Source organism: Oncorhynchus masou, unplaced genomic scaffold, assembly GCF_036934945.1.
Source record: "Oncorhynchus masou masou isolate Uvic2021 unplaced genomic scaffold, UVic_Omas_1.1 unplaced_scaffold_8990, whole genome shotgun sequence".
NCBI classification, from domain to species: Eukaryota; Metazoa; Chordata; class Actinopteri; order Salmoniformes; family Salmonidae; genus Oncorhynchus; species Oncorhynchus masou.
The window spans coordinates 1-11478 of record NW_027015461.1 but is presented as its reverse complement, the minus strand read 5'-3'; the positions used below and the strand labels follow the sequence as shown (position 1 = coordinate 11478).

Below are 11478 nucleotides of genomic sequence, written 5' to 3'. Positions count from 1 at the left end.
AGTCTGTATGATGTCAAATAGGGTCGTTTAATTTCATTGGCTCAGCTAATTAGTACATGTTTACCAATTTCCTAAATAAGGCATTGGCCTTGTTGCTTTAAAGCTTGGACATTGTTTGTTCAACTTTAATAATCCCTAAGACTGCAAGGCCTGAGAATTATTGTGTCTGAATCTGCATCGCAAGATTGAAGGAAAAGAGTATCTTTGTACTTGTTAAAAATCACTAGCTTTTTCCTCATTCGGATGAGTTCATACAGCAAAGTCTGAATGATGTCAAATAGAATCATTTAATTTCATTAGCTCAGCTAATTCGTACATATTGGCAATTTCCCTAAATAAGGCATTGGTTTTGTTGTTCTGGCTTGGACATTGTTGTTCAACTTTAATAATCTAAGACTGCAAGGCCTGAGAGGTATTGTGTCTGAATCTGCATCTCGCAAGATTGAAGGAAAGAGTATCTTTGTACTTGTTAAAAATGACTAGCTTTCCTCATTCGGACAGTTTCACAATTTTAATGTCTCTTGTTGCATAGCAAGTCTGTATGATGTCAAATGAGTTTATAACATAGACTGGTAGCCTAATGGATAAAGCGTCTGACTTGAATCAGAAGATTGAGGTTCGTATCCCGTCGTGGTTTTTTTTTAATTTCATAAGCTCAGCTGATTAGAACATCTTTGCAATTTCCCAAATAAGGCATTGCTCTTGTTGCTTGGACATTGTTGCTCAGTATATATTATTATCTTAGACTGCAAGGCCTGAGAATTATTGTCTGAATCTGCATGGCAAGATTGAAGGAAGAGTATCTTTGTATGACAAAAATACTGTTATCATTTGGACAGGTTCATAATTTTGATGTCTATTGTTGCATAGCAAAGTCTGTATGATGTCAAATAGGGTTGTATAACAAAGACTACGTGGCCTAATGGATAAGGCATCTGACTTCGAATCAGAAGATTGAGGGTTCGAGTCCCTTCGTGGCTTTTAATTTAATGAGCTCAGCTGATTTGAACATCTTTGCAATTTCCTAAAATAAGGCATTGCTCTTGTTGCTTGGACATTGTTATTCAACTTTTATTATCAAGACTGCAAGGCCTGGAGAATCATTGTGTCTGAATCTGCATCGCAAGATTGAAAGAAAGAGTATCTTTGTACTTGTTAAAAATCACTAGCTTTCCTCATTCGGACAGGTTCACAATTTGATGTCTATTGTTGCATAGCAAAGTCTGTATGATGTCAAATAGGGTTGTATCACATAGACTGTGGCCTAATGGATAAGGTGCCTGACTTCGAATCAGAAGATTGAGGGTTCGAGTCCCTTCGTGGTTTTTTAATTTCATAAGCTCAGCTGATTTGAACATCTTTGCAATTTCCCAAAATAAGGCATTGCTCTTGTTGCTTGGACATTGTTATTCAACTTTTATTATCAAAGACTGCAAGGCCTGAGAATTATTGTGTCTGAATCTGCATCGCAAGATTGAAGGAAAGAGTATCTTTGTACTTGTTAAAAATCACTAGCTTTCCTCAAATACTAGCTGTATTGGCCTTGCTCAGCTAATTGGTACATTTTACCCAATTTCCCTAAATAAGGCATTGACATTGTTGTTCATTTAATAATCTAAGACTGCAAGCCTGAAATTATTGTGTCTGAATCTGCATCACAAGATTGAAGGAAAGTATCTTTGTACTTGTTAAAAATCACTAGCTTTCCTCATTCGGACAGGTTCAAACTTTGATGCTGTTGTTGCTAAAAGTCTTTATGATGTCAAATAGGTCGTTTAATTTCATTGGCTCAGCTAATTGGTACATGTTTGCAATTTCCCTAAATAAGGCATTGGTCTTGTTGCTTTGAAAAGCTTGGACATTGTTGTTCAACTTTAATAATCTAAGACTGCAAGGCCTGAGAATTATTGTGTCTGAATCTGCATCGCAAGATTGAAGGAAAGAGTATCTTTGTACTTGTTAAAAATCACAAGCTTTCCTCATTCGACAGGTTCACAACTTTGATGTCTGTTGTTGCATAGCAAAGTCTGTATGTGTCGAATAGGCATGTATCACATAGACTGCGTGGCCTAATGGATAAGGCGTCTGACTTCGTATCTAAAGATTGTGGGTTCGAGTTCCTTCGTGGTTGATTAATTTAATGAGTCTGCTGATTTGAACATCTTTGCAATTTCCCAAAATATGGCATTGCTCTTGTTGCTTGGACATTGTTATTCAACTTTTTATTATCTAATACTGCAAGGCCTGAGAATTATTGTGTAATCTGCATCCAAGATTGAAGGAAAGAGTATCTTTGTACTTGTTAAAAATCACTAAGCTTTCCTCATTCACAATTTTGGAGGTTCATACAGCAAAGTCTGTTGTCAAATTCAATTTCATTAGCTCAGCTAATTCGTACATTTTGCAATTTCCCTAAATAAGGCATCTTTGAGACTGCAAGGCCTGAGAATTATTGTGTCTGAATCTGCATCGCAAGATTGAAGGAAAGAGTATCTTTGTACTTGTTAAAAATCACTAGCTTTCCTCATTCGGATAGGTTCATACAGCAAAGTCTGAATGATGTCAAATAGGGTCGTTTAATTTCATTAGCTCAGCTAATTCGTACATGTTGGCAATTTCCTAAATAAGGCATTGGTCTTGTTGTTCTGAAAAGCTTGGACATTGTTGTTCAACTTTAATAATCTAAGACTGCAAGGCCTGAGAATTATTGTGTCTGAATCTGCAGCGCAAGATTGAAGGAAAGAGTATCTTTGTACTTGTTAAAAATGACTAGCTTTCCTCATTCGGACAGTTTCACAATTTTAATGTCTCTTGTTGCATAGCAAAGTCTGTATGATGTCAAATAGGGATGTATAACATAGACTGCGTAGCCTAATGGATAAGGCGTCTGACTTCGAATCAGAAGATTGAGGGTTCGAGTCCTCTCGTGGTTGTTTAATTTCATAAGCTCAGCTGATTTGAACATCTTTGCAATTTCCCGAAATAAGGCATTGCTCTTGTTGCTTGGACATTGTTATTCAACTTGTATTATCTTAGACTGCAAGGCCTGAGAATTATTGTGTCTGAATCTGCATCGCAAGATTGAAGGAAAGAGTATCTTTGTACTTGTTAAAAATCACTAGCTTTCCTCATTTGGACAGGTTCACAATTTTGATGTCTATTGTTGCATAGCAAAGTCTGTATGATGTCAAATAGGGTTGTATAACATAGACTACGTGGCCTAATGGATAAGGCGTCTGACTTCGAATCAGAAGATTGAGGGTTCGAGTCCCTTCGTGGTTGTTTAATTTCATAAGCTCAGCTGATTTGAACATCTTTGCGATTTCCCAAAATATAGCATTGGTCTTGTTGCTTGGACATTGTTATTCAACTTTTATTATCGAAGACTGCAAGGCCTGAGAATTATTGTGTCTGAATCTGCATCGCAAGATTGAAGGAAAGAGTATCTTTGTACTTGTTAAAAATCACTAGCTTTCCTCATTCGGACAGGTTCACAACTTTGATGTCTGTTGTTGCATAGCAAAGTCTGTATGTGGTCGAATAGGCATGTATCACATAGACTGCGTGGCCTAATGGATAAGGCGTCTGACTTCGTATCTAAAGATTGTGGGTTCGAGTTCCTTCGTGGTTGATTAATTTAATGAGCTCTGCTGATTTGAACATCTTTGCAATTTCACAAAATATGGCATTGCTCTTGTTGCTTGGACATTGTTATTCAACTTTTATTATCTAAGACTGCAAGGCCTGAGAATTATTGTGTCTGAATCGGCATCGCAAGATTGAAGGAAAGAGTATCTTTGTACTTGTTAAAAATCACTAGCTTTCCTCATTCAGCAGGTTCATACAGCAAAGTCTGTATGATGTCAAATAGGGTCGTTTAATTTCATTAGCTCAGCTAATTCGTACATGTTTGCAATTTCCCTAAATAAGGCATTTTCCTTGTTGCTTTGAAAATCTTGGACATTGTTGTTAAACTTTAATGATCCAAGACTGCAAGGCCTGAGAATTATTGTGTCTGAATCTGCATCGCAAGATTGAAGGAAAGAGTATCTTTGTACTTGTTAAAAATCACTAGCTTTCCTCATTCGGATAGGTTCATACAGCAAAGTCTGAATGATGTCAAATAGGGTCATTTAATTTCATTAGCTCAGCTAATTCGTACATGTTGGCAATTTCCCTAAATAAGGCATTGGTCTTGTTGTTCTGAAAAGCTTGGACATTGTTGTTCAACTTTAATAATCTAAGACTGCAAGGCCTGAGAATTATTGTGTCTGAATCTGCATCGCAAGATTGAAGGAAAGAGTATCTTTGTACTTGTTAAAAATGACTAGCTTTCCTCATTCGGACAGTTTCACAATTTTAATGTCTCTTGTTGCATAGCAAAGTCTGTATGATGTCAAATAGGGATGTATAACATAGACTGCGTAGCCTAATGGATAAGGCGTCTGACTTCGAATCAGAAGATTGAGGTTCGAGTCCCTTCGTGGTTGTTTAATTTCATAAGCTCAGCTGATTTGAACATCTTTGCAATTTCCCGAAATAAGGCATTGCTCTTGTTGCTTGGACATTGTTATTCAACTTTTATTATCTTAGACTGCAAGGCCTGAGAATTATTGTGTCTGAATCTGCATCGCAAGATTGAAGGAAAGAGTATCTTTGTACTTGTTAAAAATCACTAGCTTTCCTCATTTGGACAGGTTCACAATTTTGATGTCTATTGTTGCATAGCAAAGTCTGTATGATGTCAAATAGGGTTGTATAACATAGACTACGTGGCCTAATGGATAAGGCGTCTGACTTCGAATCAGAAGATTGAGGGTTCGAGTCCCTTCGTGGTTGTTTAATTTCATAAGCTCAGCTGATTTGAACATCTTTGCAATTTCCCGAAATAAGGCATTGCTCTTGTTGCTTGGACATTGTTATTCAACTTTTATTATCAAATACTGCAAGGCCTGAGAATTATTGTGTCTGAATCTGCATCGCAAGATTGAAGGAAAGAGTATCTTTGTACTTGTTAAAAATCACTAGCTTTCCTCATTCGGGCAGGTTCATACAGCAAAGTCTGAATGATGTCAAATAGGGTCATTTAATTTCATTGGCTCAGCCAATTCGTACATGTTTGCAATTCCCTAAATAAGGCATTGGTCTTGTTGCTTTGAAAAGCTTGGACATTGTTGTTCAACTTTAATAATCTAAGACTGCAAGGCCTGAGAATTATTGTGTCTGAATCTGCATCGCAAGATTGAAGGAAAGAGTATCTTTGTACTTGTTAAAAATCACTAGCTTTCCTCATTCGGACAGGTTCACAACTTTGATGTTTGTTGCAAAGTCTGAATGATGTCAAATAGGGTCGTTTAATTTCATTGGCTCAGCAAATTCGTACATGTTTGCAATTTCCCTAAATAAGGCATTGGTCTTGTTGCTTTGAAAAGCTTGGACATTGTTGTTCAACTTTAATAATCTAAGACTGCAAGGCCTGAGAATTATTGTGTCTGAATCTGCATCGCAAGATTGAAGGAAAGAGTATCTTTGTACTTGTTAAAAATCACTAGCTTTCCTCATTCGGACAGGTTCACAACTTTGATGTCTGTTGTTGCTAAGCAAAGTCTGTATGATGTCAAATAGGGTCGTTTAATTTCATTGGCTCAGCTAATTCGTACATGTTTGCAATTTCCCTAAATAAGGCATTGGCCTTGTTGCTTTGAAAAGCTTGGACATTGTTGTTCAACTTTAATAATCTAAGACTGCAAGGCCTGAGAATTATTGTGTCTGAATCTGCATCGCAAGATTGAAGGAAAGAGTATCTTTGTACTTGTTAAAAATCACTAGCTTTCCTCATTCGGGTTGATGTCTGGTTGCATAGCAAAGTCTGTATGATGTCAAATAGGGATGTTTAATTTCTTTGCAATAAGGCGTCTGACTTCAAATCAAAAGATTGAATTTCCCTTCTTGGTTGTTTAATTTCATAAGGCATTTGCTCTTGTTTCCCGCATTGCTCTTGTTGCTTGGACATTGTTATTCAACTTTTATTATCAAATACTGCAAGGCCTGAGAATTATTGTGTCTGAATCTGCATCGCAAGATTGAAGGAAAGAGTATCTTTGTACTTGTTAAAAATCACTAGCTTTCCTCATTCGGGCAGGTTCATACAGCAAAGTCTGAATGATGTCAAATAGGGTCATTTAATTTCATTGGCTCAGCTAATTGTGTTTGCAATTTCCCTAAATAAGGCATTGGCCTTGTTGCTTTGAAAAGCTTGGACATTGTTGTTCAACTTTAATAATCTAAGACTGCAAGGCCTGAGAATTATTGTGTCTGAATCTGCATCGCAAGATTGAAGGAAAGAGTATCTTTGTACTTGTTAAAAATCACTAGCTTTCCTCATTTGGACAGGTTCACAATTTTGATGTCTATTGTTGCATAGCAAAGTCTGTATGATGTCAAATAGGGTTGTATAACATAGACTACGTGGCCTAATGGATAAGGCGTCTGACTTCGAATCAGAAGATTGAGGGTTCGAGTCCCTTCGTGGTTGTTTAATTTCATAAGCTCAGCTGATTTGAACATCTTTGCAATTTCCCGAAATAAGGCATTGCTCTTGTTGCTTGGACATTGTTATTCAACTTTTATTATCAAATACTGCAAGGCCTGAGAATTATTGTGTCTGAATCTGCATCGCAAGATTGAAGGAAAGAGTATCTTTGTACTTGTTAAAAATCACTAGCTTTCCTCATTTGGACAGGTTCACAACTTTGATGTCTGTTGTTGCATAGCAAAGTCTGTATGATGTCAAATAGGCATGTATAACATAGACTGCGTGGCCTAATGGATAAGGCGTCTGACTTCGAATCAGATTGAATTTCATAAGCTCAGCTATTTGAACATCTTTGCAATTTCCCAAAATAAGGCATTGTTTGTTGCTTGGACATTGTTATTCAACTTTTATTATCAAGACTGCAAGGCCTGAGAATTATTGTGTCTGAATCTGCATCGCAAGATTGAAGGAAAGAGTATCTTTGTACTTGTTAAAATCACTAGCTTTCCTCATTCGGATAGGTTCATACATAGCAAAGTCTGTATGATGTCAAATAGGGTTGTTAACATAATTGGCCTCATTGGCTCTGACTAATCAGAAGATTGACATGTTTACCAATTTCTAAATCAGCTGATTTGAACATCTTTGTTTCTGAAATAAGGCATTGCTCTTGTTGCTTGGACATTGTTATTCAACTTTAATTATCTAAGACTGCAAGGCCTGAGAATTATTGTGTCTGAATCTGCATCGCAAGATTGAAGGAAAGAGTATCTTTGTACTTGTTAAAAATCACTAGCTTTCCTCATTTGGACAGGTTCACAATTTTGATGTCTATTGTTGCATAGCAAAGTCTGTATGATGTCAAATAGGTTGTATAACATAGACTACGTTCCTAATGGATAAGCGTCTGACTTCGAATCAGAAGATTGAGGTTTGTCCAATTGGTTTTTTAATTTCATAAGCTCAGCTGATTTGAACATCTTTGCAATTTCCCAAAATAAGGCATTGCTCTTGTTGCTTGGACATTGTTATTCAACTTTTATTATCTTAGACTGCAAGGCCTGAGAATTATTGTGTCTGAATCTGCATCGCAAGATTGAAGGAAAGAGTATCTTTGTACTTGTTAAAAATGACTAGCTTTCCTCATTCGGACAGTTCACAATTTTAATGTCTATTGTTGCATAGCAAAGTCTGTATGATGTCAAATAGGGATGTATAACATAGACTAAGTGGCCTAATGGATAAGGCGTCTGACTTTAATGAAGATAGGTTCGAGTCCCTTCGTGGTTGTTTAATTTCATAAGCTCAGCTGATTTGAACATCTTTGTTTCCCGAAATCATTGCTCTTGTTGCTTGGACATTGTTATTCTTGCAGACTGCAAGATTGTGTCTGAATCTGCATCGCAAGATTGAAGGAAAGAGTATCTTTGTACTTGTTAAAAATCACTAGCTTTCCTCATTTGGACAGGTTCACAATTTTGATGTCTCTTGTTGCATAGCAAAGTCTGTATGATGTCAAATAGGGATGTATAACATAGACTGCGTGGCCTAATGGATAAGGCGTCTGACTTCGAATCAGAAGATTGAGGTTCGAGTCCCTTCGTGGTTGTTTAATTTCATAAGCTCAGCTGATTTGAACATCTTTGCAATTTCCCGAAATAAGGCATTGCTCTTGTTGCTTGGACATTGTTATTCAACTTTTATTATCAAATACTGCAAGGCCTGAGAATTATTGTGTCTGAATCTGCATCGCAAGATTGAAGGAAAGAGTATCTTTGTACTTGTTAAAAATCACTAGCTTTCCTCATTCGGGCAGGTTCATACAGCAAAGTCTGAATGATGTCAAATAGGGTCATTTAATTTCATTGGCTCAGCCAATTCGTACATGTTTGCAATTCCCCTAAATAAGGCATTGGTCTTGTTGCTTTGAAAAGCTTGGACATTGTTGTTCAACTTTAATGATCCAAGACTGCAAGGCCTGAGAATTATTGTGTCTGAATCTGCATCGCAAGATTGAAGGAAAGAGTATCTTTGTACTTGTTAAAAATCACTAGCTTTCCTCATTCGGACAGGTTCACAACTTTGATGTATGTTGTTGCTAAGCAAAGTCTGTATGATGTCAAATAGGGTCGTTTAATTTCATTGGCTCAGCAAATTCGTACATGTTTGCAATTTCCCTAAATAAGGCATTGGCTTTGTTGCTTTGAAAAGCTTGGACATTGTTGTTCAACTTTAATAATCTAAGACTGCAAGGCCTGAGAATTATTGTGTCTGAATCTGCATCGCAAGATTGAAGGAAAGAGTATCTTTGTACTTGTTAAAAATCACTAGCTTTCCTCATTCGGATAGGTTCATACAGCAAAGTCTGAATGATGTCAAATAGGGTCGTTTAATTTCATTAGCTCAGCTAATTCGTACATGTTGGCAATTTCCTAAATAAGGCATTGGTCTTGTTGTTCTGAAAAGCTTGGACATTGTTGTTCAACTTTAATAATCTAAGACTGCAAGGCCTGAGAATTATTGTGTCTGAATCTGCATCGCAAGATTGAAGGAAAGAGTATCTTTGTACTTGTTAAAAATGACTAGCTTTCCTCATTCGGACAGTTTCACAATTTTAATGTCTCTTGTTGCATAGCAAAGTCTGTATGATGTCAAATAGGGATGTATAACATAGACTGCGTAGCCTAATGGATAAGGCGTCTGACTTCGAATCAGAAGATTGAGGGTTCGAGTCCCTTCGTGGTTGTTTAATTTCATAAGCTCAGCTGATTTGAACATCTTTGCAATTTCCCGAAATAAGGCATTGCTCTTGTTGCTTGGACATTGTTATTCAACTTTTATTATCAAATACTGCAAGGCCTGAGAATTATTGTGTCTGAATCTGCATCGCAAGATTGAAGGAAAGAGTATCTTTGTACTTGTTAAAAATCACTAGCTTTCCTCATTCGGGCAGGTTCATACAGCAAAGTCTGAATGATGTCAAATAGGGTCATTTAATTTCATTGGCTCAGCCAATTGTTGTTTGCAATTCCCCTAAATAAGGCATTGGTCTTGTTGCTTTGAAAAGCTTGGACATTGTTGTTCAACTTTAATGATCCAAGACTGCAAGGCCTGAGAATTAATGTGTCTGAATCTGCATCGCAAGATTGAAGGAAAGAGTATCTTTGTACTTGTTAAAAATCACTAGCTTTCCTCATTCGGACAGGTTCACAACTTTGATGTATGTTGTTGCTAAGCAAAGTCTGTATGATGTCAAATAGGGTCGTTTAATTTCATTGGCTCAGCAAATTCGTACATGTTTGCAATTTCCCTAAATAAGGCATTGGCTTGTTGCTTTGAAAAGCTTGGACATTGTTGTTCAACTTTAATAATCTAAGACTGCAAGGCCTGAGAATTATTGTGTCTGAATCTGCATCGCAAGATTGAAGGAAAGAGTATCTTTGTACTTGTTAAAAATCACTAGCTTTCCTCATTCGGACAGGTACACAACTTTGATGTCTGTTGTTGCTAAGCAAAGTCTTTATGATGTCAAATAGGGTCGTTTAATTTCATTAGCTCAGCTAATTCGTTGGCCTTGTTGCTTTGAAAAGCTTGGACATTGTTGTTCAACTTTAATAATCTAAGACTGCAAGGCCTGTTGTGTCTGAATCTGCATCGCAAGATTGAAGGAAAGAGTATCTTTGTAAAAAATCACTAGCTTTCCTCATTCGGATAGGTTCATACAGCAAAGTCTGAATGATGTCAAATAGGGTCGTTTAATTTCATTAGCTCAGCTAATTCGTACATGTTGGCAATTTCCCTAAATAAGGCATTGGTCTTGTTGTTCTGAAAAGCTTGGACATTGTTGTTCAACTTTAATAATCTAAGACTGCAAGGCCTGAGAATTATTGTGTCTGAATCTGCATCGCAAGATTGAAGGAAAGAGTATCTTTGTACTTGTTAAAAATGACTAGCTTTCCTCATTCGGACAGTTTCACAATTTTAATGTCTCTTGTTGCATAGCAAAGTCTGTATGATGTCAAATAGGGATGTATAACATAGACTGCGTAGCCTAATGGATAAGGCGTCTGACTTCGAATCAGAAGATTGAGGGTTCGAGTCCCTTCGTGGTTGTTTAATTTCATAAGCTCAGCTGATTTGAACATCTTTGCAATTTCCCGAAATAAGGCATTGCTCTTGTTGCTTGGACATTGTTATTCAGCTTTTATTATCAAATACTGCAAGGCCTGAGAATTATTGTGTCTGAATCTGCATCACAAGATTGAAGGAAAGAGTATCTTTGTACTTGTTAAAAATCACTAGCTTTCCTCATTCGGGCAGGTTCATACAGCACAGTCTGAATGATGTCAAATAGGGTCGTTTAATTTCATTAGCTCAGCTAATTCGTACATGTTGGCAATTCCCCTAAATAAGGCATTGGTCTTGTTGTTCTGAAAAGCTTGGACATTGTTGTTCAACTTTAATAATCTAAGACTGCAAGGCCTGAGAATTATTGTGTCTGAATCTGCATCGCAAGATTGAAGGAAAGAGTATCTTTGTACTTGTTAAAAATCACTAGCTTTCCTCATTCGGACAGGTTCACAACTTTGATGTCTGTTGTTGCATAGCAAAGTCTGTATGATGTCAAATAGGGTCGTTTAATTTCATTAGCTCAGCTAATTCGTACATGTTTGCAATTTCCCTAAATAAGGCATTGGCTTTGTTGCTTTGAAAAGCTTGGACATTGTTGTTCAACTTTAATAATCTAAGACTGCAAGGCCTAGGAAATTATTGTGTCTGAATCTGCATCGCAAGATTGAAGGAAAGAGTATCTTTGTACTTGTTAAAAATCACTAGCTTTCCTCATTCGGACAGGTACACAACTTTGATGTCTGTTGTTGCTTTAAGCAAAGTCTTTATGATGTCAAATAGAATTCGTTTAATTTCATTAGCTCAGCTAATTC

At 36.9% G+C, this 11478-nt stretch overlaps 5 non-coding genes across 5 annotated transcripts; all 5 read left to right on the top strand.

Moving 5' to 3' along the window:
- Nucleotides 1-3209: 3209 nt before the first annotated feature.
- Nucleotides 3210-3282, top strand: trnar-ucg (transfer RNA arginine (anticodon UCG)). Its single transcript has one exon. It is a non-coding gene; the product is annotated as a tRNA-Arg (tRNA).
- Nucleotides 3283-4766: 1484 nt separating this feature from the next.
- trnar-ucg (transfer RNA arginine (anticodon UCG)) lies at nt 4767-4839 on the top strand. The gene has a single exon. It is a non-coding gene; the product is annotated as a tRNA-Arg (tRNA).
- Nucleotides 4840-6462: 1623 nt separating this feature from the next.
- On the top strand, nt 6463-6535 carry trnar-ucg (transfer RNA arginine (anticodon UCG)). Its single transcript has one exon. It is a non-coding gene; the product is annotated as a tRNA-Arg (tRNA).
- A 2673-nt stretch (nt 6536-9208) lies between these two features.
- trnar-ucg (transfer RNA arginine (anticodon UCG)) lies at nt 9209-9281 on the top strand. Its single transcript has one exon. It is a non-coding gene; the product is annotated as a tRNA-Arg (tRNA).
- Nucleotides 9282-10575: 1294 nt separating this feature from the next.
- On the top strand, nt 10576-10648 carry trnar-ucg (transfer RNA arginine (anticodon UCG)). Its single transcript has one exon. It is a non-coding gene; the product is annotated as a tRNA-Arg (tRNA).
- The last annotated feature ends 830 nt before the right edge of the window (nt 10649-11478 follow it).